The sequence below is a fragment of the Pongo pygmaeus genome, chromosome 16, assembly GCF_028885625.2.
Source record: "Pongo pygmaeus isolate AG05252 chromosome 16, NHGRI_mPonPyg2-v2.0_pri, whole genome shotgun sequence".
NCBI classification, from domain to species: Eukaryota; Metazoa; Chordata; class Mammalia; order Primates; family Hominidae; genus Pongo; species Pongo pygmaeus.
In genome coordinates, this window is record NC_072389.2 from 99,708,592 (window position 1) to 99,736,590 (window position 27,999).

General features: G+C 40.5%; 2 long non-coding RNA genes and 1 pseudogene across 2 annotated transcripts in view; 2 read left to right on the forward strand and 1 right to left on the reverse strand.

Moving 5' to 3' along the window:
* Positions 1–27,999, forward strand: part of LOC129014206 (uncharacterized) — a 157,988-nt gene that overhangs the window by 107,418 nt on the left and 22,571 nt on the right. The gene's annotated exons all lie outside the window — the stretch shown is intronic.
* The window catches only part of LOC134738246 (uncharacterized), a 205,247-nt gene that overhangs the window by 102,699 nt on the left and 74,549 nt on the right, over positions 1–27,999 (reverse strand). The gene's annotated exons all lie outside the window — the stretch shown is intronic.
* On the forward strand, positions 22,131–27,997 carry LOC129013905 (polyadenylate-binding protein 4-like; annotated as a pseudogene).

A 27,999-nucleotide genomic window follows, 5' to 3' on the forward strand; every position in this document is an offset into this window, starting at 1 on the left:
CCATAGTCAATTTCTTAAGTCGAGACAAGCAGCAGAATAATGGACCAAGTAGTGTTTTTAGCTTTTTTCAATTTTCATGGTGTAAATATTCTCACCATGGTGGATTTTAGGCTGCCAATCTAATGTCACTGAAAGTAGAGTTGGGAAGAGAGCCAGAGTATCTCATCATTACATAGTATTTCCACTATGTAGGTAAAACAACGCAACCCCAAGAGCATACAGAAGGGCAAAATGTAGTGGAATAATTAGAAAGTGATGTGTTTCTAATATTTATTAACTTTGTTATAAGATTAGTCGTTGTTTGTATATTTTACCGTTTAATAATGGCTGTATTTAACAACCAGGTCACAAAATTCCTGAAAATTGAGCCATTAGATCTCATAGCTCCAGCTGTGGGACACCACTGAAGTCTACCTTCCTCTCTTTACTATGGGCCTCTGAAGTCTCAGCCTTTAAGATATTTTTTTAAAGCTTCTGTGCCTCTTCTTTTTTCACCAAAGGGCCATTTCGTTCTATTAGGGTTTTTTGGGTTTTTTTGTTTTTTTTTTTTTTTTTTTGAGTCTCACTCTGTTTCCCACTGTCAAGTGCAATGCCCTCTGTCGAGTGCAATGGGACGATCTTGGCTCACTGCAACCTCTGCCTCCCTGGTTGAAGCCATTCTCCTGCTTCAGCCTCCGCAGTAGCTGGGGCTGGGATTACAGGTGCACACACCACACCCAGGTACTTTTTGTATTTTTAGTAGAGACAGAGTTTCATCATGTTGACCAGGCTGGTCCCGACCTCAGGCAATCCACCTGCCTCGGCCTCCCAAAGTGCTGGGTTACAGGCATGAGCCACCACGCCTGGCCTCTGTTCGTTTTTTTGTTGTTATTGTAGTTCTGAACTCATTCCTTAATTCTTTATCTCCTTCTTAGTTCAAACAGTTCCAATTTTAAGCATATTTTCTCTTTTCCTTTTTATTTTAAACCTTCCTTTAGCTTCCTCTCCTAGAGTCTGGGGTTTGCAAATTATTATGGGATATGTTCTGACCAAAAACTAAGCCATAAAGCTCATGCTATTGATGAGAACGTAAATTGATCAGGGGGATCTGAGTAACAGGGAAGTCCCGGGTGACATATGTGGCCCTGGATTCCCCTTGTCCTGCAAACCAATTGAATCTGAGCTTTTCCGAAGACACCATCTAAAGATCATATTCACCTCACTGCTCCTGCAAGTTACCTCTTGTGGTGCTTGCTTCCATCCTCGGCATTTAACACATGTTGACAGGCAACTTTCCTGCCAAGTGGGCAATTTTCAGCCTTTCCTATCTAAACTTCCCTGCTGGTTTTGACTGGCTCTGCTAGATCCTTCTTCACTCACACAGATGTGTTTGGGGAACTATTTGACTCACTTGTCAGACTGTCCCTGCCAGATTTCAGTTGCCTAAGGTTTGGGGGACCGTTCCAGACCTCCCGTTTATGACTCCCAACCCTGCTGACTTTGGCCTGCCAGGATGGAATCTACGCTCAGCTGGAAAGTCTGTTGGACGAAGCATGCCTCTCCTGTCCTGTCAACTTTGACCTCAAAGAGTGTGTCCTGGCACTATGAATTAATTTCCATTTTAAAACTCAAATCTAAGACACACTGCAGTTTCTGCTGGATAATTTAGAGAGTTTATATGCTAAGATCAGGTATTACAGTACTCTACCTTATAAATCCAGGAAATACAAATTAACCAGGAATGTAGCATGTTTAACCGCAATGAGAGCTGGCATAGTTTTTCTCTGATCCATGCATGGAGAGTAGCTGTGAGCCCTTCAGAGGTGACATTGAAATGCCCCTGACAGGCTTCACAAGCACGTGCGGTCACCCTCGCTAATAACATCAGAACACAGCCCACTGACTTGAAGAGAATTGGTGTTGCTGTTTAAATGTCACCAGACTGCCTTCAGATGCACTTAAACTATAATACTAAAGAATAATGTTGTTTTAGATCCTGGGTTCTCCACCCAGTGACTAGTCTTTTGCAAGACAGTCAAGGCGATAAGGAAGGAGCAGCAGTGATCAGGGTCTTGTAACATGTGCGATGATTCATAAAGGACTCAGTTTAGTTAATGCAACAGATATCAAAATGTAAGTCCTGCTTGAGGGAAAAAATTATATGTGTGTGTGTGTGCGCGCGCATACACATACACATGCACACACATACAAATTGTACACACATATGAAACTGGTAAGTATTTTCACCTGAAGGATAGAATATAACATTAATGAAAATTTACCTAACACTAATCAAATGAAAAGACAGTTTGTTTTTCTAGCAACCACTGCAACAATTACTTTGTAAACATTAAAATACAAATGCTGCTAGATACAACTTATAAACAGCTACACTACACAACAGACATTATCATGCATGGATGTTATGGATGTTAGAGAGTAAACTATACAAAATTCTAGACTTTGTTATCAGAGAGCCATGAAAACACATTGGTGGAAATAAATTTTTCTTAAGGCTTAGAGTACCATAACGAATTTGTAAAAATGTATAGCCTTCTTTTTCTTTTATGTGGAAGGGGTTATCCAATGTAGAAAGATGGAAATTAATAATGTAACGCCATCTGTATGTCTTTGAAGTTTCAGTGTCACAGAGATTTCTCTGGATGCACAATTCCCACCTGGCAACTTAAAACCAAGTACTTGAGCAGCAGAGCTGTAAGGATCTCTCTGGGCCTGCCACTGTGTACTCTGCCGAGGATGACAGAGGACACTGCGTTTGCTGCCTTTGGGATATGAAGACCTAGCTGTTCCACAGAGGATGGAAATTGGTGTAGATAACCAAAGGGTCACCAGCTTCGTGAGCCATGAGACTCGGCGATGTTCTAAGCTTTAATTTGTTGGAGATGAAATGTTTCCTGCTCACACTGAGCAAAGAGACAGAGGTCTTTGTGCTTCAGCACAGATTTCTGCCAGGGGCTCTCTCTGCCTTGCTGGCAGCCCTACTAACAAACCACCTAAAATTCTTGCTGGAAGCAGAGTGTTGTATGCTATATGAACAAACTCAGAGCTGTTTGGATTAGGATCATATAAGGAAAAACATACAAATAAAAATACAGAAATGAACCAGAAAAGAGAACCATGTCTTTAGTTTATTGAGATGAAACTTCTCTTCGAAAAATATATTTAAAAGCAAGATAAATGAAAATAAAGAAGAAAGTTTGATCTGAAGGAATATGTCAATGATGTTAGAGATGTTCTGTGCAGTGATTACTATAAGAAAGCCAAGATTGGGTTCATTAGAGTAACTGAAAATACCTGTTCTCCCAAGAAAAGTTCTGCATCTCAATTTATTTTCCCAAATAATGTGGCTAATTTTTCCCAATTCTGAATGGCTGTTGCTTATTTCAGGAAATTGCTGTTTATTTCAAGTTAAATAAAATGAAAATTGCTGTTTATTTCAGGAAGGGGGCAGTTCCAACATCATCACCATTGCTTGATTCTTCCTCAAACTTCAAAAGTTTCATAAGCAATAATAACATACATTTTTCTTCCACATTGGTTCCTTAAATAATAACTTTTTAAGGAATAAACCACAAACAACCAGAAATTACCACCAACAAACATAAAATATTTGACTATGGAAGGAAAGTAAGAGAATTATGTAACAAATAATGAAAATCTGTGTTTTTTAAAGATGATAAGATCTTACTAATGAGTAAGCAGATAGAACATTTAAAAATTATGACAGAAGCATCATCATGCACTGATCTATCCCCAAATGTTCGTCTAGCTTGCTGAAAATGCTTATTTTCTAAGTTTAGGCCATCGTCTCAGAAAAGTAATGTTACTAATATAACGTAGGCTTTTAAATTTGCATGGCTGATTTTACGTACTTTCATTAGTTCCAGAAAGTTTTCTAGAGTCCCTCTGTTTTTCTCTCTTGAAAATTGGATGGGCAAGGTCCTCTTCTTATCCAATTCTTTAGCTTCTAGGCTAGCAGCAATGCCATGTCAGAAACACAGCTCAGGGTAGACTGCCCAGACTCTCTCCAGAAGTAAAATAAAACTGCAGGAGGAATACACTCATGCATTCAACTAACCTAATTTTTACAATAGAATGTCCTGTGTTTACCCAACATTTAACATATGAAAGTTCATTAAATGAATCTCAAAGCATGCTGGTGGGGAGTGCTGAAAATAATTTTGAATATTTGTTTGAAATCACACATTGATAATCACACTGATATTTTTGTTTCTCTCCAGTTTTTTTTGAAGATGACTCAGGATCATCCTACCAATACATTTTTGTGCCCTGCCTCTTTATGTAACATTTTAGCATGACCTTTTCTGATGCTATTAAATAATATTCTTTTAAAATATACATGTTAAAGTTGTTATGACACTTCATTATTTGGACCTGTCACAAAATATGTGATTACACTTCATGTTTGGAGTAATTACCTTCCTCCCATTTTCATTAATACATATACATTTTTATTAATAAATAAGGAATGTAATTAACATTTCACTCATAATTCTTCATTGATGTTTTTGACTTATGGTTGTATTCTCGAAAGGAGAAATACCAGGTTAAAAATCGCAAACTTTTTCAGGACTCTTAATATATATGATACTAAATTATTTTCTAAAAATAAATACCAGTTTATATTATCACCAGCAGTATTTGGCTTGTGCATACTGTTGCTCCATTACAAAACTTGAGCATTTAAAAATCTTTGCTAATTTGTTAGTGAACATGACATATCACCATTATATCTTCATTTGCATTTCTTTGATAATCACCACATTGGGCTTTTGCTTTTATATTTACTATTTATATTTTCACTTTTGTAAATTTGCCATGAGTTTATTCATATTTATATTTACTTTATGTGTCATTTGTTTTGATGAACACTCTTCGTATTTTTCAGTTTTTTCCACTGTGTATTCGTCCTTTAATCTTAAGAAGTCGATTGGTGTAAAGAATTTTCCCCTCTCTAGAGCGTCAAGCGCATCAGTGATGTCATTTCTCCTTTTCCTTTGGTGTTACAGTTAGAAAGACCTTCTCCCTCCAAGATCAGATATAGCTTCACCTATGTTTTCTTTCATTTCTTGTGTGGTTTCACTTTTTACATTTAAATACTCAGTCTATCTGATGGATTTTAGTTTGAGTGGTGAGGAAAGGCAATATCTTCAATCTTTCCCAAGAGTAAACAAGTTGCCCCAGCAAAGTTTATTATTTGGTATAGCAGGTTTATTGTGTTTCAAGGTAATATTCACAAGTATATGTACTGAAAAAGTCTATACCATCAATTCTATTTCACTTTTCTCCCTATGTGCTCCTTTATTAGTATAACCTTACAGAGAGCAGCTTTACAAGATGTTTTAATATCTGATTGGCTGATCAATTTTCCTTGCCCCTTACCTGATTGAGCAAGGGGCAATTATTTAGTATTTATTTCCTCAAATATTCTTTAGAGCCATATAATCAAACATTTCCTTTTCTACTGTTACTCCTACCTAGATTGCGTTGTGACTTTTATTATATTAAACCTAAAATTCTTTCTGGAAAACTAGCATTTGTGTACCACTCTTATCTGGTAACATTCTATTGCGTTATTTCTCCAGGACTTCTGTGTCTCTTGGTAAAGTTACATTGTGTCTTATTGTTGTACCCGGGTCTTGCTCAACTTGTGCCTAAGTATCATTTTGTTATTTTTGCTATTAGGAAAGAGATTGTTTTTCCACTATACATAATATTTAGTTGATTCACTTCGTTTTACTGAGAAGGCAAATAAGTCACTTGCAAAAATTGATAAATTATTATCATGCTTTATAATACTCATAACCTCATGGAACATTACATTGGCTGAATCTTCCAGAACAATGTTAATTCATATTATAGTAGTAAGAATTAACACCCTTGTCATGAGAAAAATGAGTCTCCAAAAGGGTGCTGGCAGGGAGGGGAAGAGGATTGAGAGTGAAATTGGCTATTAAATAGCTTCTTAGAAATTCACATTTGAAATTCAAATTCATTCTATAATTAACATATAAAAACCTCTGAGCTGCTCTGCAAATAAGAATTTTTTTTTTTTTTTTCTTTTTGAGACGGAGTCTCTCTCTGTCACCCAGGCTCGAGTGCAATGGCGTGATCTTGGCTAACTGCAACCATTACCTCCCCGATTCAAGGGATTCCCCTGCCTCAGCCTCCCGAGTAGCTGGGATTACAGGTGCCCACCACCATGCCCAGATAAGTTTTGTATTTTTAGTAGAGACAGGGTTTCACCATGTTGGCCAGGCTGGTCTCGAACTCCTGACCTCAGGTGATCCACCTGCCTCAGCCTCCCAGTGCACTGGGATTATAGACGTGAGCCTTTGTTTTTTTTTTTTGACCTGTTATTTAATATGCTTTAAACACTGTTACCTAAACTCAGTTTTCCAAATAAGCACCAAACTTTATTTGGTGCTTATTTACATTCCAAATAGTATGTTCTTTATCATATTAGAATCAATCATCTTCTTTTTTATTTTTAAATATATATTTTTTTAAAAATGATGTGAATTGCCGGGTGCAGTGGCTCATGCCTGTAATCCCAGCACTTTGGGAAGCCAAGGCGGGCGGATCACCTGAGGTCAGGAGTTTGAGACCAGCCTGGTCAACATAGTGAAACTCCATCTCTACTAAAAATACAAAAATTAGCCAGGTGTGGTGGCAGGCGCCTGTAATCCCAGCTACTTGGGAGGCTGAGGCAGGGGAATCGCTTGAACCCAGGAAGCAGAGGTTGCAGTGAGCTGAGATTGTGCCACTGCACTCCAGCCTGGGGGACAAGAGAGAGACTTCGTCTCAAAAAAAAAAAAAAAAATTGATGTGAATTTGTTCAAATGTCTGTTTTGATTTAACATCATAATCTGTTATTAGTGATAAATGTCCTTAAAAATGTTGCAGTTCAAGGTATAAGTTACAGTTGTCCAGGTTATTTTTCAATATTTTGCTATTGATATTCTGGCATTTTATTTAATATTTTTGCATTTATAATCATATGTAAAATCAGACTTTATATATAATTTTAGGGGGCTTTTGAAGTTTTTGGTAGAGAGTTTTACAATGTTTACAGATGAAAGGGGAAGCTTTTCACCTCTGCTGTACAATGGACCAGTTTATGTGAAGGAGAACTAACATGTATGCCTAGGAATTCACACACGTGCGTACACACATGACATGCAGAAGACTCATCTGGGTTTGGATCCTCATGTGGATCCTCATCCTTCAAATGGGTCCTTAACGTCTTCCTTTGGTTAGTGTGGTGCTGTCCCTACTTAAGCCGAAGTGCATATTGGGAGACATTCCCTTTTCAATTTCAACAGACTGGCAGATATTTAGTCGGTATTTTTCTTCTGGCCTACAAAATAAGAATCAGTAAGTACTACTGCTTAGCCCTCTTACTATATCAATTTATTCATGCTTTTTTAAAATTTAATTTAATTTAATTTTTTTTTTTTGAGATGGAGTCTCGCTCTGTAGCCCAGGCTGGAGTGCAGTGGCACGATCTCGGCTCACTGCAAGCTCCACCTCCCAGGTTCAGGCCATTCTCCCGCCTCAGCCTCCTGAGTAGCTGGGACTACAGGCGCCCGCCACCACGCCCAGCTAATTTTTTGTATTTTTAGTAGAGACGGGGTTTCACCGTGTTAGCCAGGATGGTCTCAACCTCCTGACCTCGTGATCTGCCTGCCTCGGCCTCCCAAAGTGGTGGGATTACAGGTGTGAGCCACTGCGCCCAGCTTCTTCATGCCTTTTTTTTTTTTTTTTTTTTACATTTTAATCTGTTGTTATCCTCCTGCTGAAAAGGTGTATGAAGAATAACAACATCTGAAATGAGACTTTACAAAATCTGTTCTTCCAGTCCCAGTCTCTTTCTTACTTTATATCCAAGGATATCATTCCTAACTTCTTCCTATTTTGTTTGTTTTACATATCTTGGAACTTTGGTCTCCATATGGATGTCAAGACAAAAACATAAATTGGGGTGGGGAAGGAAAGAAATCCTAAATTAGATACTTCAGAAAACAAGTTTTTACTTAGGCTTATCTCTACTCCCTCCTGAAAGCCCATTAGATGCCAGCAGATCGGCTTTGGATGGCTAGCAACTGCCTGGACAAAGCGGAGAAAGTTCCTTAGTACATGCAAGAAGGAATGCCAAAACATTACATGCCTGTTTATGGTACAGAACCTTGGAGAGGTCCTGAATCTGAGGTGCCACTTGAGGAAGGTGTGGGGTTGACCTGACACAAGAAAACTGATGGAAGTGTATATAAGGATCAGCGAGATTTTCCATTTTCCTTCACCGCCCATGGAATGAAATGGTTACTCCTCTTCTTCCCTGTATAAGATACAACGCTTTCTCTATCAACAGTTTTAATCCAGGAGGCTCTAGATGCAGCAGTGTCAGGCACAAGTGAAGGTGGCCAAGGGGTTGAGAGGGGAAAAGGGGAGGGGTGTGTGGAGGGCTCCAGAATTAAAAAAAAAAAGAAGAAGAAAAATTAACAAAATTTTACCTATTGAATCCAACTGCTATCCTCCTGCTCTGCTCCCAGAATGCCAGCAAGACCAGCACATACTTCAAATAAGACAGTGTGGGCATTATTCTTTGTTGAAGCAAAACTCAAAAAGCCAAAACAAACCAAAGAAAACTTTGGACAAGTTAAATTTAACAGAATTGGCCAGGCCTGGTGGCTCACACTTGTAGTCTCAGCACTTTGGGAGGCCGAGGTGGGCAGATCACTTGAGGTCAGAAGTTTGAGACCAGCCTGGCCAACATGGTGAAACCCTGTCTCTACTAAAAATACAAAAATTAGCCAGATGTGGCGGTGCGTGCCTGTAATCCCAGCTACTCAGGATGCTGAGGCAGGAGAATCACTGGAATCTGGGAGGCAGAGGTTACAGTGAACTAAGATCACACCACTGTGCTCCAGCCTGGGTGACAGAGTGAGACTTAGTCTGAAAAATAAATAAACAATATAATATAAAAATTAACAGAGTTGATTTGAGCACAGAACTATTCATGAATCAGGCGGTACTCAGAACCAGAACCAGAAGTGGTTCAGGGAGCTTCATGCTTCATTTCACAACATGAATGGTATTTATAGACTGAAAATGGAAGTGTTATACAGAAATAGTTTTATTGGTTACAGCTAGGCATTTGTCTTCCTTGGACATGGTTTGATCAGTTGACAGCCCGTGACTGGCTTAAACTTGGCTGCTTGTAGTTGGCTGAGACCCTACTATGTGTTACAAAAAATACATAGTTAGTTCTTGGTTCGTTTGTCTGCTGGCTTTGGTTGCAGTTCATTAAGTAGAAACTCAAGGTGTGGAGACTGCCTCAGGCCAATGGCATCTTACTTTAGAGGTGTTAAATTTACTTGTTAAATATGTTTACTTGTTAAATAAATTTAACACCTTTCTAAAGAAACATACTGTGTCAAAGAAAAAAGACCTATTGATGCTGACATATGGGGACCTGTCATGAAAATGGTGAAAAGAAAATTATAAAATAAATTATATAGAACACATTTTAGAACTGAAGATCATGACTGTCCAGATTGAAAAGGCCCACTGAGCATCCAATGTCATAAGTGAAAAATGACTGTCAGGTCATATCCTTATAAAATTTCAGAACAATGAAGATGATTTTCCTAATCTTAAATGTTTTAAGACATATAGAGAGAAGAGTCTCATACAAAGGGTGGGAATCAGAAGGTCTACCAACTTCTCAAGGCAACACTGTAAGCTTAAAGAGAATAGAGCAATGCCTTCAAAACCCTGGGGAAAATGTTTCCCCCAAAATGTAATCTTTTCAAAATTTTAATCACTGATGGATATCATTGATCATTACAAAAATGCAAGTCAAAAATCACAATGAAATTCCATCTCATACCAGTCAGAATGGTTATTACTAAAAAGTCAAAAAATAACAGATGCTAGTGAGGTTGCGGAGAAAAAGGAACTCTTGTTCACTGTTAGTGGAAGTGTGAATTAGCTCAACTATTGTGGAAAGCAGTATGGTGATTCCTCAAAGAGCTAAAAGCAGAACTACCATTAAACCCAGCAATCCCATTACTGGGTATATACCCAGAGGAATATCAATCATTTCACCATTAATACACACACAGGTGAATGTTCATTGCAACATATTCACAATAACAAAGACATGGTATCAACCTAAATGCCCATCTTGGGCGGATTGGATAAAGGAAATGTGGTACATATACACCACACCGTGGAATACTATGCAGCCATAAAAAATGAGATCATGCCTTTTGCAGGAACATGGATGGAGCTTGAAGCTATTATCCTTAGCAAACTAATGCAGGAGCAGAAAACCAAATACCACACGTTCTCACTTATTAGTAGGAGCTAAATGATAACTTATAAATGCAAAAAAGGACACAACAGACACTGAGGTGGAGGAGGGTGGAAGGAGGGAGAAGAGCAGAAAAGGTAACTATTGGGTACTGGGCTTAATACCTAGGTGACAAAATAATCTGTACAACAAACCCCTGTGACATGAGTTTATCTATGTAACAAACCTTCACATGTACCCCTGAAGCTAACATAAAAGTTTAACATTTTTAATTAATATAAGAATAATAAAGACATATACAGACATATAACGTCTGAAAAGTTGATACCTATATGCCATTTCTTAGAAATATACTTATGGGTATGTTCCACTAAAGTAAAGGAATAAAACTATAAAGAGAAAGATGTGGGACCAAGTGAATAATGATTCTATCACAGAATAGGTAAAGACATCTTCTGGCTGGGAGCGGTGGCTCATACCTGTAATCCTAGCACTTTGGGAGGCTGAGGAAGGTGGATCACGAGGTCAGGAGACCGAGACCATACTGACCAACATGGTGAAACACCGTATCTACTAAAAATACAAAAATTAACTGGGCGTGGTGGCATGCGCTTGTAGTCCTAGCTACTCGGGAGGCTGAGGCAGGAGAATCACTTGAACCCAGGAGGTGGAGGTTGCAGTGAGCTGAGATCATGCCACTGCACTCCAGCCTGGCAACAGAGCGAGACTCCATCTCAATGATAATAATAATAATTTAAATAACTTCATGTGGCTATTGACCACCACACTGGAAAATGTGCTCTAGATGATGGTAAAGGAAACTATCAAAATGATGGGAGAGGGAGGTTTCATGAATTAGAAGATACACAGCTATAGCTGATCGTGTAATCTCCCATCTCACATCCTTTTTTGCAATGTGGCTTTCCTATGACTCTGGGAAGAGGTGGGGCTTATTTCTTCTTCTCTTAGATCTGGACTAGCTTTGTGACTGTTTTGAACAATAGAATTGGGTAGAAATTACATTGTGGGACTTTTGAGGTCCAAACATTAAGAAATTCTGGTACCTTTGGCTTTTGAATACTGGAGAAAGCCAAACATTTTAATAACCCTGAGATGGCTATTCTATGAGGAGGCCCAAGCTCACCGCATGGAGCCACCTGAGGCCTGATGAGATGGAGGGAGTCTTGCAGTCTTGATGTCCTAGTCAGAATTGCTCAGCTGAGCAACTTATAGAACCGTGAGAGATGATAAAATGGATGTTGTATAAAGCCGCTGAGCTTAGTGTTGTTCGTTAACCAGGGAGCTCAGATTGGAGCTGGAGGAGAGAGGGTTCTGGAAGTAACATGTATAAGATGGGCCTCATAGATTACCTGGTGTGTCTGACTTCCTGGGGATGTGTTGTACCTTATCTGTCAGAGTTTTTGTGGAAGAAGAATTGCTAACAAACACATAACAAGCCAAGCAAACAAAAAATAAAAATCTTGGCTGGGCACAGTGGCTCATGCCTGTAATCCCAGCACTTTGGGAGGCCAAGGCAGGCAGATCACCTGAGGTCGGAAGTTCATGACTAGCCTGACCAACATGGTGAAACCCCATCTCTACTAAAAATACAAAATTAGCCGGGCACGGTGGAGCATGCCTGTAATCCCAGCTACTTGGGAGGCTGAGGCAGGAGAACTGCTTGAACCTGGGAGGTGGAGGTTGCGGTGAGCCGAGATAGCGCCATTGCACTCCAGCCTGGGCAACAAGAGCAAAACTCCATCTCAAAAATAAAATAAATAAATAAATAAACAAAAATCTCCAGAAAACCAAAGTTTTGTGCAAGAAAATAAATATAATCCTAGCACACTACAGAATTTAGTTCATGAACATTAGGTAGCATGTATAATCATAATAATGCAAACAGAATTCTCCTATTGAGAGTCTGGAAATGATGGAGGAGAGGAAGAAGATGTATCTCTTCTTCCCCCCACTCTGGAGGTGGGGAGAATGTAAGCGCAATGAAATATTCATCGTCTTTAGTGGAAAACAATAGATAATCTCTCTAAATGAAAATATCAAACATGTTGGTTATATACCAGTAAAAAAAATCTAAAGAATTGTATGTGTTTGCTACTGAGGAACGTGAATTTGGGGTCTAGATGGGTGAAATAAATACTGCATTTTTTTTCATACAGGATTATTTGACATATTGGAAGATAAATATATATTTTAAGATATTACTTTTTTTTTTTTTTTTTGCGACAGAGTTTCACTCTCATTGCCCAGGCTGGAGTGCAATGGCACGATCTCGGCTCACTGCAACCTCCGCCTCCTGGCTTCAAGCGATTCTCCAAGCGATTCTCTTGCCTCAGCTTCCCAGGTAGCTGGGATTACAGGCTCCCACTACCACACCAGGCTCATTTTTGTATTTTCAGTAGAGACAGGGTTTCACTGTGTTGGCCAGGCTGGTCTCGAACTCCAGACCTCAAGCAATCTGCCCGTCTCAGCCTCCCAAAGTGCCGAGATTTCAGGCGTGAGTCACTGGGCCTGGCCCAGGCCCGAGATATTAACTTTTAAAAAAGATCAAAGGAATTGAAGTAACTCCAGTTGTCAGAACCTGGTTAACAGCCTCCCCTGGCTAGGCCGTCCTAACCAAGGATGAGAAAGTCTTCCCACAGGGAGAAAGCCCACAGTCAGTAGTCTCAGCTTTAATTTTGCCATTTCTGCACCTCCTCTTGTGCACTTATACACATTTTAGTGGGGACATAAGAGAGGGCAAGTCCACAGGAGTTAGTTGGTAAACTTTACCGCCCTGAAACCCCAAACTCTTTTTTCATACAGTCTCCTCTGACCCAGATCACCTTCAAATATCAAACACTGAATTGGGCCGGGCGCGGTGGCTCACGCCTGTAATCCCAGCACTTTGGGAGGCCGAGGTGGGTGTATTACGAAGTCAGGAGATCAAGACCATCCTGGCTAACACGGTGAAACCCTGTCTCTACTAAAAATACAAAAAAAAGATTAGCCAGGCGTGATGGTGGGCACCTGTAGTCCCAGCTACTCAAGAGGCTGAGGCAGGAGAATGGCATGAACCCAGGAGGCAGAGCTGGCAGTGAGCCGAGATTGCGCCACTGCACTCCAGCCTGGGCGACAGCGAGACTCCGTCTCAAACAACAACAACAACAACAACAACAAAAACACTGAATTAAGCTTCATAATTTACTTAGTTTTTAATGAATTTATTTATGTTTAGAGATGGAGCCTTGCTATGTTGCCCAGGCTGGAGAGCTATGGCTACTCACAGGCACAATTGTGGTGCACTCTGGCCTCAAACTGCTGGCCTCAAGTGATCCTCCTCCCTCGGCCTCCCTGAGCATCGGGACTACAGAAACACCAGCACACTTGGCTTTTAACTTACATAGCTTCAATCACAAAGGCTAATAGGACCTGATTGTCATGAGCTTTTTGGAAAGAAGTTGAAATAGAGGATTGGGGAGGAGGGCATGATGTCTCACGGATTGCCCAGCAGATCCAAATTATGCTTTCCAGAGATGTGACCACTTTAATATTTACCAAAGAGCATTGATACTCTGATTGGTCTTTTCATATGGGTGGAGAACTAGAACAGACTCCTCCAGGCTAGTTGTGTTTAAGCAGGAGTTGAAGATAGCAGGGAAGTCCTCTTTGAAATAGAATTGCAAACTGAGGCTGGTAATTCAGGTCATTGGCACAGAGCAGGAAGAAGGAAGTCAGTATCCTTTGTGAGAAAGAAACAGCTGAAGTGGGGCTGCATGATAATGTCTCATCAAGAAGACCTTGGTTCAGGGTCCTTCACTATGATGAGCATGAAAACTGGAATTCTAATCTGGAATTGAAGAGGAATCCAACTATAATAAACTCTTTTTTTTTTTTTTTTTTTTTTTTTGAGATGGAGTTTCTCTCTTGTCTCCTGGGCTGGAGTGCAATGGTGCGATCTTGGCTCACTGCAACCTCCGCCTCCCAGGTTCAAGCCATTCTCCTGCCTCAGCCTCCCAAGTAGCTGGGATTACAGGTGCACACCACTACCACCCGGCTAATTTTTGTATTTTTAGTAGAGACGGGGTTTCACCATGCTGGCTAGGCTGGTCTCGAACTCCTGACCTCAGGTGATCCACCCACCTCAGCTCCCAAACTGCTGGGATTACAGGCATGAGCCACTGCTCCCGGCCAATAAGCTCACTATTAATTCTTTTTTCTCCGTTAAATTGACTCCCATAGTCCTTCATATCCTTCCAGAAAGTCCTTTGATTTCTTTGACTCCCCACCTCCCTATAATGGAGTAAGATGTCCCTCCTCTCCACCCCAACAGAGCTCTGTGCTTGTCCCTTTGCTAGCATTCGCCCCACCCTCCACAGCTACCTACTTGCTTGTCTCAATCTCCCACAAAATTTTTAAGTGCTCGGAGAGAACCGTTCATTGTTTCACCCTCAGGACCCAGCACACAGAAATCTCTCAAATATATTTGTTAAACAAAGGCAGTAAAATATGCACATGTATTTATATTCTTAGACAATGTATGCCCTTTATTTATGGATTCTCACGCTCTCAAGCCATTAGATATATCCATGTGGTTCCCAAATGTCATCATGTCTTTCCTAGCCTGGGATGCAAAATCCACAAGTCTCAGGCCGTTATGTTTTCTAAGACTCATCTAATTTTAAAATAAGCAATAAAACAAAACAATAGTCCTTATTTCCTTAAGCTAAGCCTTCTTACAATGGTATACTTTGCTTTTACTTGCAACCTCAACTATCTTAAAGAGGTGACCCACAAAGACTATTCATGCTTCCCCCGGGGCTCTCTGAAAACTTCCTTTCTTAAAGATATTTAGTGGGCATATGACCCAATCAAATGACCCTTTTTAATAGACATTCCCCCCACACCTGGCTTTTATTATGTCATAGGAGGTAAAGAGAAATCCCAAGATCCTTCCCCAAACCTAGAGAGCTGGTGGCCTTCAGAGCTGACCCCCTTCCTTCAGACTGTCCCTGCAGCGGTTCTGCAAAATCACACTCACAACACACTGTGTATTGTGGGGTTGGCATAGATGTTTTGAAACTAGACAGACCTTGTGCAGTGTTTAGTTTTTGGCAGAATTTATGGTTTTGGCTGGCTGCCACTGTGAAATGTGTTTAGTTTTAACTGACAGGCCTGGTCAACACTGCAGGTCATAGGTAAGTCTAGCTCATTCTGACTAGGTGAAGCCAGATCTGCTTCCCAGTTTTCTTTTTGTTTTTTACTGTCTTGGTAAAGAAGAATTTCTAACAGACACATAGCAAAACAATTCTATCCTTCTACCTGATCCTCTGTGATAAACTCTTCCTGCTGTGTAATGACATTCTTCAGTGACCAGATATCCAGGGGTTGGGAGAAGCTACTCGGGAATTTGCAAGAGCAGGGATTAGGTTGTACACTGGGAAATAAGACTGTGGTGCGGTATGGAGCAGAAGGTTGCCGGGAGAAATCCTCAGGAGTGTCATGTGACATTTTCCTCCTTAAACCTGAGCTGGAGAGCAGTGTCAGGAGCAATCCGGCAGGATGCTGAAGAGCCAGTGAGAGGAGAACGGGAGTATGGCCAACCTGACATGAGACCTTGATGTTGGCGCACCAGTGTCACTGGGACACAAGGAGTCTCTGTTTCATTTTTTTCCCCCGAGAGGGATTTGCACCCAATCATCTTGTGACTGCTTTTTTAATTCAGTTCAGTGAAAATGACCGTGCTTTTTCCTGCTATCTCAACCAAAATTTGTACCCATGCCAGGCTGGGAAAGCATATACTTCCCGAATGAAAAGTGTGATCCAACCATTATGAGCCCCAGAGGGTCTTTGTGGGATTAGTCACTGAGTTGCAGGATGGCAGAGGTGTGGGGTCAATGCCATTTCCACTGTGATATGACAATGACATTGAGGACTCTGTCAAAGTCAAAGATCACCCACCGAGTTTGTAAATATGATTTAAAAGCTAAGAGAAATGATGACCATATAACAATTAGCAATAATCACTTGAGAATCTTAAGTATTCAGGATACATTTATTTTCTTTTTTTAAAAAGAAAATAAATGGAAGGTAAATAATATCATGACAATATAAGTTCCATGAAGGAGGGAGTTTCGTCTATGAATTTTTTATTGTTCACTGCTAAATAGTAGGTTTAGCCTGACAAATAGTGGCTACACATACTCAAGAAATATACATCAAATGGATGAATGAATGAATGAATGAATGAATGAATGAAAAGTGTGTTTTTAGAGAGCACTTAAAATGAGAAAGTTTAACATTCACTGTGTGTCTAATAAAACCTGAATTGAATTGTAACAAACATAATCCCGGCTGACATGAGAAATTTTACCAGATGCATATTATTTTATTTTGGGGGTTATGATTTACACATTAGTGTTGTATTAAAATGTAATATGAAGAAACATACAGAATTTAAATATGTTAATTCAAACTCAAATTATATATATACACACATATACACAAGCATACATTACACATATATATGATATATGATTTTTTTTTCCTTTTCGTAATTAAGAAATGCAAAGCAATACTATTAAGAGACAATTTTGGACATAAAATTCCCTAAAGCTATCCAATGCAGAAGCAAAGGGTGAAACGGAGCTGTAGACTCCAATGGCTTGGCTCTGTATTTCAGGGGCAAATGAGGCTACATATTTAGAAGGAACTGTACCTGTATTAATTTTTTTCTCCATCCTGCTGGGCCTTGGTGGATTTTGCTCATGACTTCTGTTAACATGTGCTGGGCCAATAATGTTATAGATCATAGGACACATCCCCCATATTGTGGGGAATTTGTATCCCATGCTTTAATTACCCTTTGGTTTCTGGTGAGGTAAGGGCTGAATTCAGCAGTCCTTTCATAACAGGCCTGTGGTTCAGGCCTGGCTTGGAAAGGGCCCCAGGGCCTGGCAGGCACTCCAGGCAAATTTTCCAGCAGCAGCACAGCTCCATTTGCCTCCTTCAACAGGTCTTCAGTTGGCTATATTAGTTCATCGGCTTCAGACTTTGAATTGGCACAAATGCATTGTGCAGATGGGGCAGTCACATTGACTGGCCTGGAACTAATTAAAAACTGGAATATTTTAGATCAGTAGGAAGAAGCGTGGCCAGATTTGCAGGGATGGTGCGAGTGAGCTGAAAGAGCAAATTAACCCAGCCCCTTGAGAAAGATTCCTGCTGCCCGACCTTAGGTAGCCTCAACTGGGCTTGGGCGTATCCTGGTGTGAGATGACCCCTGCAAACCTGACAGGTACTCAACCATCTCAGCTGCTTAGGAAACATTCTTTTTTTTTTTTTTTTCCTAAATATTCCTAGTGGCACCATGTTTTATGAAAAAGAGCAAGTTTGCCAAGCTTGTTAGCTTCAGGGAAAAGACATATCCAAGTGAGTGAAGGACTGTGAAGGGCATTTATAATGAGGGAAATTTACTGCCCGGTTGGGTGTCAGGGGCTGTGTTCTGAGGACTGGACTTCAGGCACACCCAGCGACCTCCCGCCACAGTGGGACACCATCCAGAGGACTTCCTTCTGACCTTTCCCCTCAGGCATGTCCTAAGGCACCTTGCTTGTCCTCTTTGTCACCACTTGCTATTTTGCATTCTGTCTGAACTATAAGAAACACACACTCACCTTGGCTCAGATGGAGTGTTGTCTTGCTGAGGACTTCACCATGGCTTGCCCCTAACTGCTGTCTCACTCCAGGTTTGGGGAACACTTTAAGCTTGTTTTCAGCCTTAACAGTCTTAGCTCAGAGCCAAGAGTTGTGAATCCAAAAAATATCCATTGCTAGTTTTTGGTGTTTTGTTTTTATTTTTGTATTTTTTGATACCTACAATTTATTGGGCTGGTATGTATGTGCCCAGCACTGGGCTAAATTATGGAAGACACTAGTCCATTTAATCAACACAACAACAAAAAAGTAAAGAAATTAATATTGTTATTCAGCTCTTTATTTTAATTTTTAAAGTTGTGGTAAAGTAAACATAACAATATTTACCATCTTAGCTATTCTTAGGTGTGCAGTTCAGTGGCGTTAAGTACAATCACATGTTTGTACAAACATCACCTCCAACCATCTCCATAACTCTTTTTGTCTTGCAAAATTGATACCATTAAACAACTTCCCACGCTTCCCTCCCACCAGATCATGGCAACCACCATTCTACTTTCTATCTCTATGAATTTTTTTTTTATTATTTTTTTTGACAGCGTCTCGCTCTGCCACCCAGGCTGGAGTGCAGTGGCGCAATCTTGGCTCACTGCAACCTCCGTCTCCCGGGTTTAAGGGATTCTCTTGCCTCAGCCTCCTGAGTATCTGGGATTACAGATGTGCACCACCACGCCTGGCTAATTTTTCTGTTTTTAGTAGAGATGGGGCTTCACCATATTGGTCAGGCTGGTCTCAAACTCCTGACCTCGTGGTCCACCCGCCTTGGCCTCCCAAAGTGTTGGAATTACAGGCGTGAGCCACCGTGCTTGGCCGTCTCTATGAATTTGATTACTCTAGATACCTCATGTAGGAGGGATCATCAAGTATTAGTCCTTTTGTAACTGGTTTATTTCACTTAGCATAATGTCCTCCAGGTTCATCAATGTTGTAGCATATGTCAGAATTTTCTTTTTTAAGGCAGAATAATATTTCACTGTATATATGCCATATTTTGTCTATCCAATCATTTCTCCATAGACATTTGTGTTGCTTCCCTCTTTAGGCTACTGTGAATAATGCTGCTGTGAACATCGGTGTGCAAATATCTCTTTGGGACCATTATTCTTTTTTATATGTCAGGGATCCGAGGTACAGAGAGGTGCTTACCACAGGTCATGCAGTAGTTAAGGGATAGAACTAGGATTTATATGCAAGGAGCTGTCACTCCAGAATGTATTGTTTTCATTTCTGTCTTCTCCAACCTGTATAAAGGACAGATGTCTGTCCCACAGTGATAGGCTGTATATTATGAAACTGAAGCATGAGCTAAGTGAACACCAAGAAGTTTTACATGAATTAAATCTTCATCATCTTCCTAATGACTTTTCTAAACTTGATCTTTGATGCTAAATTGTACCACATTATTCCAAAATGTCAGGATTAGATAAGTACAATAATAATTTAATCATAAAAGAAATTCATTTTTTGGTGTTTCCAAATAACCAGTCATGATTTGGAGGTAACTCCTAGAATAGTGTAAGTCATTGTTCTGGCTTGATAAATGTATTGATTCTTACCAAAAATAATGAAAAGCTTCAGCCATTTCGTTCTACTGTGGACTAACCCCAAACATTATGATGATAGTTACTTGGTACTAGCACTGCAATAGATCTTTTATACATTTTATTCTACCACATAATATAAATGCTCCCATTTTACAGATGAGAAATCCAAAATTAAAAATATTATAGTTCATTCTGCCTGATCCCAGTATCCAGGTTCTTTCTGCTACCTTTTACATCCTGGGCACTGCTTGCCTTGTGTCATGCAGTTGAACATCAGTGAATCAGATGCAAACAAAATATTTGTACATAAGCTGCTGTGAATTTTAGATATATGGCTTTTGGGAAGAACTGGAATGATTGCTGAACATGAACAATTTGTAAAAGTCTTTGAAGGACAGAGGCTTATGTAAATGGATTAGGGAATAACCTTTTGACAAGGACAATACATATTTCATGTCTAGTAAAATGCTGTACCTGCCACCATATCCTGCAAGTCCCGGCAGGTGCTTCTAACAACCCAGCTTTCATGAAGGATCTGGTCTGGGGAGCGTGTTCAGCAATCCTCTGCTCAAGCTGCCTGGCTCCTTTTCAAAATGTTTCCTATGTCTCAGCCTCCAACTCAACTCTTCATCCTGGAAAAGTCTGTGTCTCATTCCAGCTCAGTGCTGTGATTTATTTTTCACGGGCAAAGGGAAGAATTAGTCATACCTACTCTTCTGTTTGAGTCTAATGGGAGCATTGTGACTGGTGGTAAAGATGGTGGTTTATCAGCCTGGTGATTTGTAGAGTTTATGGCATGGGCCCCCTTGTTCCTCTGAATTTCCTGTCCCCCGTGAGTCACTCTGCAATAATAATGAAGAGGTGAGGTCCAAAGTTTGACAGTGGACCTCCTTGTACTCAGCTTTCAGCATTGCAATAATTCCATATTGTCAGAGAAAAGATGATGTCATCTCCTTAACAGTTGAAAACAAAGGGGGACAAATAAAAATGACCAGGCCACCCAAAGAACTGCCAATCAATATTATTGACAATGGAAGAGGAAGGCATTCTTTCAATCATAAAGTATGACTGAGCTAAGCAGTATTGACCTTGGGGTAAGGCATTTCTTAGGATTTAATGAATGGCTAGGAAGCTGATGGACCTTTAGTCAAACTGGTTATTAACTGCCTGAAAGTGTCTGACCCTGGAAACCATAATTGCTGCTACAAATGCAAGCACATAAGAGAGCCCAAGTCTGGCTTAGACAATGTGCTGTTGTAAGCAAGTCCCAATGCTGAACCATAAGACTGACCTTTACAGATTTGCCTGGGCATCCCCCACCGCAGAACTGCATACCATTCTCAAAGGACATAATTTCATGAAGACCCAATGCTAGAAATAAATTCCAGAAATAAAAAAGAATAGCATTTGCCCATCTCACAGAATAGAATATTATACACTCTGGGTAGAACAATTCACCTCAAAGCTGATGGATTGAACTGATATTGCTATGATTATTGTGGCCAGCGCTGTCCATCAGAAATATAAGGTGAGCCACGTATGTAATTTACAATTTGCTACTAGCCACATTACAAGAGTGATTGCATTTTAATAACATAATTAACCCAGTAGATATAAAATACTGTCATTTCTACATGATAGTATTTTTTACATGTACTCAGTAAAGAAATTATTCACGAGATACTTCTTTTATTTTTTACACAAAGATTTTATATTCCAGTATGTATTTCACACTTACACCACATCTCAATTCAGACTAGGCACACTTCAAGTGCCCAAGAGCCATATGTGGTTAGTGGCTATCATTGTGGACATTGCAGGCATAGAAAATTGTTTTGGAATTAGTAATGCATTAGAATGTTCAGCTGGATAAGATGGCCCAAATAATAGGGTGCCATTTCCCCAGTATGATCAGCAAAGAGCTAACTTAGGCAAAAATGCTAAATAAATGTGAATTATCTATTTTAGAAGAGAGAGAGGAATTCATAAATGGTATTTGAGTTTAGAAAGAGTTTTCACAATGACTAACTTTTGCCATTTTCTCTGATACTGCACTGATTTAGCTTTGCTTGGAGACATGTTTCTGGATTTTTAGGAGTCAGAAGACTCTGGAATGGAGTTGCAAGGGAAGCAATATAGCATAGTGGAGACATTCCTGAGAAACAGCCTGGGTTTCAAGAACAGGTAAAGCTATCCCTGCCACTTTCCACTTGGTGACATAGGGCAAACTACTTTACTTTGAGGAGCTAAGTCTTCTGGTTGCTAATGTGTGGATAATATCCTCACCTCCTTTCTGTTGTTGCTGTTGTGGGACTGAATGTGATAATGTTGACAAGTGTGCATGCTGGTACCATCATCACCACCTGCAGTAGCATCAGAAAGCAATAGAAAGGTTGTCCACTAATACGACTCTGCAACCAGGTCCCCAGAACACCAGGCTTGCCCAGGCATTCCTCAGGGAGTAGATGGGACGATTGTATTAAGAGGCATAATAGTTCAGTTGCCAGAAGGCAAGCCAAATTAGTGTCACAGCGATGGCAGTGTCTGGAGGAATGTGGCTGCTAATGGAAACGGATGAATCTAAGAAAAGGGAGACCCAGTGGAGAAGTGGTGGGTATAGGATCAAGGATCAAGTAGATTCCTCATGAAAAATATGCAGGTTGAAAGCAGAAGTGGAGCAGAATTATCAATAAAAGGGCAGTCTCCTGAGCAGTGAGTCAAGAAGGCAAACCAGGGAGTCAAGAGTCTTGAAGGAGGGTTGACCTGCAGTTAGAGAATCAACCTTCGAAAAATCCGAAAGATAAATTGCATATTACCAAAGAGGAAGATAAAGTTTATTCCTTCTTCTTCTTTTATATTTTTTTATCATTACCTGGCACACGGCAAATTCTAAATAAATGTTTCATGAATGACTGACTGGCAGGCTGGCTCACTGGTGGAGGAAGCCTGTGATCAGAGCCTGGGTAGCCCAGCCAATCTTGAAGGAGTTGCATCCTTACAGTACACAGAGGTCACCCTGATTCAGGAAGAGCAGGCTTGTTATGCTCCTAGTGGTGAACAGGGGAAGAGAGGGAGAGAGGGTAAGAAGGGGTGGGGTGGTGGGGTAGGACAGAGAGATAGAGAGAGATGAGGCCAATAGCTATCTTCGTTCTTCGAATCATCTGGGTCAGTAACGTAAAGGACAAAATTGGTTGGGCAAGAAGGCCCCCACCTTCAGCCGGGCGTGGTGGCTCATGCCTGTAATCCCAGAACTTTGGAAGGCTGAGGCAGGTGGATCTCCTGAGGCCAGGAGTTTGAGACCAGCCTGGCCAACATGGTGAAACCCTGCCTCTACTAAAAATACAAAGATTAGCTGGGCATGGTGGCACATGCCTGTAATCCCAGCTACTTGTGAGGCTGAGGCAGGAGAATTTCTTGAACCCAGGAGGCAGAGGTTGCAGTGAGCTGAGATTGTGCCACTGCTCTCCAGCTTGGTGACAGAGCAAGATGCTGTCTCAGAAAAAAAAAAAAAGTAGACTGCCAGTGTTGAGGTAAGATTGCTATACAAACTATTACAAAAAACATCAAGACTTCATTTCTTAATGTGGGGTAATCAGACCTCATATCTAAACATAACTATGCCTGCAAGCAATTCTTGAGGGCCAGTTTCAAAAAAAACTCATCTCCTAAGAATTCCATGATGCTATCATGTACCCATGAAGATCAGGTTAGCCCTGCTCCTCGGCAGAAAGCATCTTTATGATGACAGTCTTGTGCTTATTACAGCCAGTGAGCTTTTCTCCTGGGTGGCCTTTAGATAAACCCTGTGAAATTCTGGCTCCCTGAATTCCTTTTCTCATGTTTCAAGCTGAGCAGCCTTTTCTGTGTGTATAGGGTCTCTCCAAATAGTCAAAGGCCATTGGTTAGGTTTCTACTCACCCCATTCCAATCCTAGTCCTATCCCACCTATCTGATATCACAACCAAGATATCTTAATAAGTGTTTGAGGAGTTCCCAAACTCTTTGTCCTCATATTTGCAGAAAAGTTTCTGGTTTACTCCAGAAGCTAATTCACACATGCCAGTGTGGTTAATAGTTAGATTTCAAAAATCAACTTTATTTTCTTATTCTTTTGGTCTTCAGGTTGCCTGTCTGAGCCACCAACTTGAGTAAAACATTGTTCTTTTATTGTGCGGTGTTGACTGCATTGTGGGTGGGATTGAAGAGCACAAAGTAAGACCAAGAATCGTTTCCTCACTGTCGACATATGAAACTTGCATTTTTTTTTACATGATTGCAAGTGCAGCAACAAAATCTACTGCTATTTGTGACTCTGAGAAAGTCAATAAAAACTATTCACATTTAAAGGTCTCATTCAAGGTAGGTCAGCTCTACAGCACCGCTTCCCAGATGTCTCAGAAGTTTGGAGGTGATGCTTGAAGGCTTCACTGAAGAATTGCTTCTGCCATCTAGGTTTGTTTTTAAATAACACTTTATTAGACTTGTTTCTATTTACAGCTCTCTACACACCTGGTTTATCAGCACTGTGGTTCCAAGAGCATCAGTTTAAAGCCAGTAGACAAGACTGATGTCAAGTTATTGTTATCGGTAATTCTGTCTTTACATTTATTGTTAAATTCAAGATAACATCTAAGGATATAGATGAAAAACATAAATTGATGATAGCACTGAATAATGATGTTAATTATCATTTAACACATGTATTTTATGTGGCAGACACAATGCAGACACAAAGAGTTTACTCTTTTTCATCTATTACCTCATTTGGGTTTCATAATAATCCTGTGAGAAAGAATATCTCCATTTCACAGAAGAAAACATGAGGCTCAGATTGTTAAGACACATTTCAGATTCATGCAGTTTATAAGTGGTGGAGCCCAGATACAAACAGAGGATTGACAAACTCCAGGGTTTAGGCTCTTACTAATACGTAAGAAGCAGGTACCAACCAGCACTAGCAGCCTAAACAGTTTCTAGAGGAATTTCAGGTTGGAGATAGATCAATAAAAATGGATCTACACTGGCAGAAAGAATAGAAAAGTTAAAAAAAAGTGTTTTTTTTCTGTAAAAATATTAACGGCAGCATAGAAGACAACATGATAAGGAGCAGTGAAAATCACAGAAGGAGAGCTGGGGGAGAGACAGCTATGGAGGATTTTGAGACCGTCCAGAGAAGAAAACAATGACTCCCTGTGCTTATGAGAAGAGAGCTGGAGACACATTGTGAACTTTTTCAAATGCTTCCAGCATACCATAGCTTACATTATCACCAGAATGATTTAAAAGAAACCTATGTTAGAAGTCCTTTTGGTGGCAACTCCATAATCTGCTCAGTGTCCAACAAGACTCTTCCCAGCCACCAAATAAACAATTCTGAGGCATAGCTCTGATGGTTAATTTTATGTCATAGGAAATTTATTTTAACCTGCTTTTATTTCATGGGTGCTTTCCAAGTTTTGCATGTTAACTACAAAGGGACAAATGTTTCCCATCAGGCCAGAAGGAGAAGAGATGGGGCATAAACAGAATCTAGACTAAAAATACAAAAACCATTTCTTGAAATAAAATATTTATAATTCATGTATTTGAAAAAACACACACCCCTTTGCCTGGAGTCATTTCTGATAATTATTAAAGATCTTTTAAAAGGTATATCAGATTCCCCTTAGGCTGTATTTCATTTTTTTGCCCACTTTCTTACAGAAGCCATTATTACTGTAACCCGGTATTTGCGGTATATCCTATCAGCAGCTTGTCTCAGCTCTACCATGTGTCTTTTTTCTGTTCTTTCTCTCTTTCTTTCTCTTCTTGTTTTACTAGAATTACTTTGCCATCACTGCATAGATCAGCTGCAAAGTCCCATTCAGGGACTAACATATACGCATGCCTGGAAGTGTTACAAGTCAACATAACATGGGGTAACCACTGACCGATGAAGGAAAAGAACTGAGGGATAAATCCTCCCTCTTCTGTGTAACTGGAGGGCGATTTTGAAGTGCACTTACTCTATTTGACTCATTGAAGTATGCCCGGTGGGATCCAGCCTCAGTTGCCCGTAGTCACAATCAACTTTATAGCACTCTTGGACTGGCTTCCTCTTCTCCCATTTTCCTGCTTCTCCACTTTGAGTTCACTTCCCCCCAGTCCACCGCCCCCCAACCACCACCAAAAAACTACTTGCACTCACTGCTTGCCTCAAGCTTTGCTTTTTTGCTGAAACCTAGGCTAAGAAAATATTTTATCACTGAAGCACCGGACCTATTTAGTTTCTCTTCAAAGTGTTGCACATTGAATATTTTAAGTAATGTATTAAAACTTATCTTGATTGGAAATGTATTTAAAATACTTACTACCCTTTACATAAGTTAAGTTTTTTCAGGATATGATAAAACAGCTTTGGCAGTCACTAGTTTAACAAGAATGGCATGCAATTTTGGCCTGTAAATAGTTTTTTTTTTTTTCTTTTTGGTTTCTTGTTTTGTTCTGTTTTTTTTTTTTTATAGAGATGAGGTGTTGCTATGTTGCCCAGTCTGAGTTGTTGTTGTTGTTCTGTTTTGTTTTGAGGCAGTGTCTCACTGTCTACCAGGCTGGAGTGCAGTTTCACGATCATGGCTCATTGCAGCCTCTACCTCCCAGGCTCAAGCGATTTTCCTGCCTCAGCCTCTTGATTGCTGGGACTACAGGCATGCACCACTGTGCCCGGGTGATTTGTGTATTTTTTGTCGAGATGGGTTTCTCCATGTTGCTCCCACTGGTCTCAAACTCCTGAGCTCAGGTGATCTGCCTGCTTCAGCCTCCCAAAGTGCTGGGATTACAAGCATGAGCCACCGCAGCTAGCCCCAGGCTGGCTTTAAACTCCTGAGCTCAAGTGATCCTCCCGCCTCAGCCTTCTGAGTAGCTAGGAATATAGGGGTATGCCAACTCTTCTGGCTTGTACATAGTTTTATATTTATGTATTCGCTATTTTGTAGATTATGAAATTTCTTAGTGGTAAGTGCAACATACTTACCACTGCTTAGGACTTAGTTTACTTTTGGAAGGTTCATACAATGTGACATTTTAAAAATTAACCAAACTCGTCTAAATTTATTGATTTGACAGGTGACATCTCTTGAAATAGAATACACGGAAAATCCATCAGGATACCTTAGTGCACATCGTGTCACTTCTCTTCAAAACATTCCCAAGAAGCTCAAATAGGGTAGACCATTTTATTTCAAACTTTATTTTTCAAAAAGAATCTTATAGGCAGTAGGTTGATATTGCACAATCCCCTGCCATCCCCTAGAGATTCTGAGTTAGCAGGTTAAAGATGAGTTCAGGAGCATGCATCTTAAATCAACTTTTCTAGGAATTCTGAAGCAGATGACCCTTAGACAGCACTTTAGAAAATGCCATTTATAGAATCTTTGAATTTCAAAAATGAAAAATCATCTTTCCACCAGTCATTCATTTTGCAGATTAGAACAATTATTCCAGCAGCACTCTTTCCTTTATTTGTTATTGTTGACCACATCATTTAGGCCACGACTAAGAAAACAAAAGTAACTCCAAGTGTTCAAAGCAGGGGAAATTGGATTCAGCTTTCAGAGGTAGTGAAGGATCTCAGAAACAAATTGGGAGCGATGAGGCAACTCAGGAATTAGTAACATCAGGATGTCGCCACCATCCTGAGGCTGGAGTAGAGAAGGGATGATGTGGTGCTCCCATATCCCTGGCGCTGAGTTCATCCCAAAGAACTGTGGTCTTGCTTGGCTATGGACTTTGGTGGGGCTGGTGCCGCCCAGCAAGGGCTGACTGACAGCTGCCAGTCTGGAGGCGTTCCCACAGCTGTGCAGAATTTAGCGCTGCGCGCTGCTGTTGCCGCTGTTGCTCCCCAGAATGTTGCCCTCTACAAATACGCCTCCTGTGTCCGCAGCCCTCATCCTGCCATACAGCCTCTGCAGGCACCCCAGCCTGCGGTCCATGTGCAGGGGCAGGAGCCACTGACTGGCTCCATGTTGTCTGCAGCACCCCCGCAAGGAACTGAAGCAGATGCTGGGAGAACGCTTGTTCCCACTCATCCAAACAATGCATTCAAACCTGGTTGGGAAGATCACGGGAATGCTGCTGGAGATCGACAACTCTGAGCTGCTGCACATGTGAGAGTCCTCCGAGTCTCTCTGCTCCAAGGTGGATGAAGCTGTAGCAGTTCTACAGGCTCATCATGCCAAGAAAGAAGCTGCCCGGGCGCTGTTGCTGCTGCTACCTCTTAGACAAGGAAAAACCGATTCAAAAGCCAAATAACCCCTCATGGAATTCAGCTCAAGGTTTGAAGACTTCCTAGCTTGTCCTATAGACCTCAACACCAAGAACTACAAATTGCTAATTTACTAGGTCATTTTGTATCAAAAGGTCAATTAT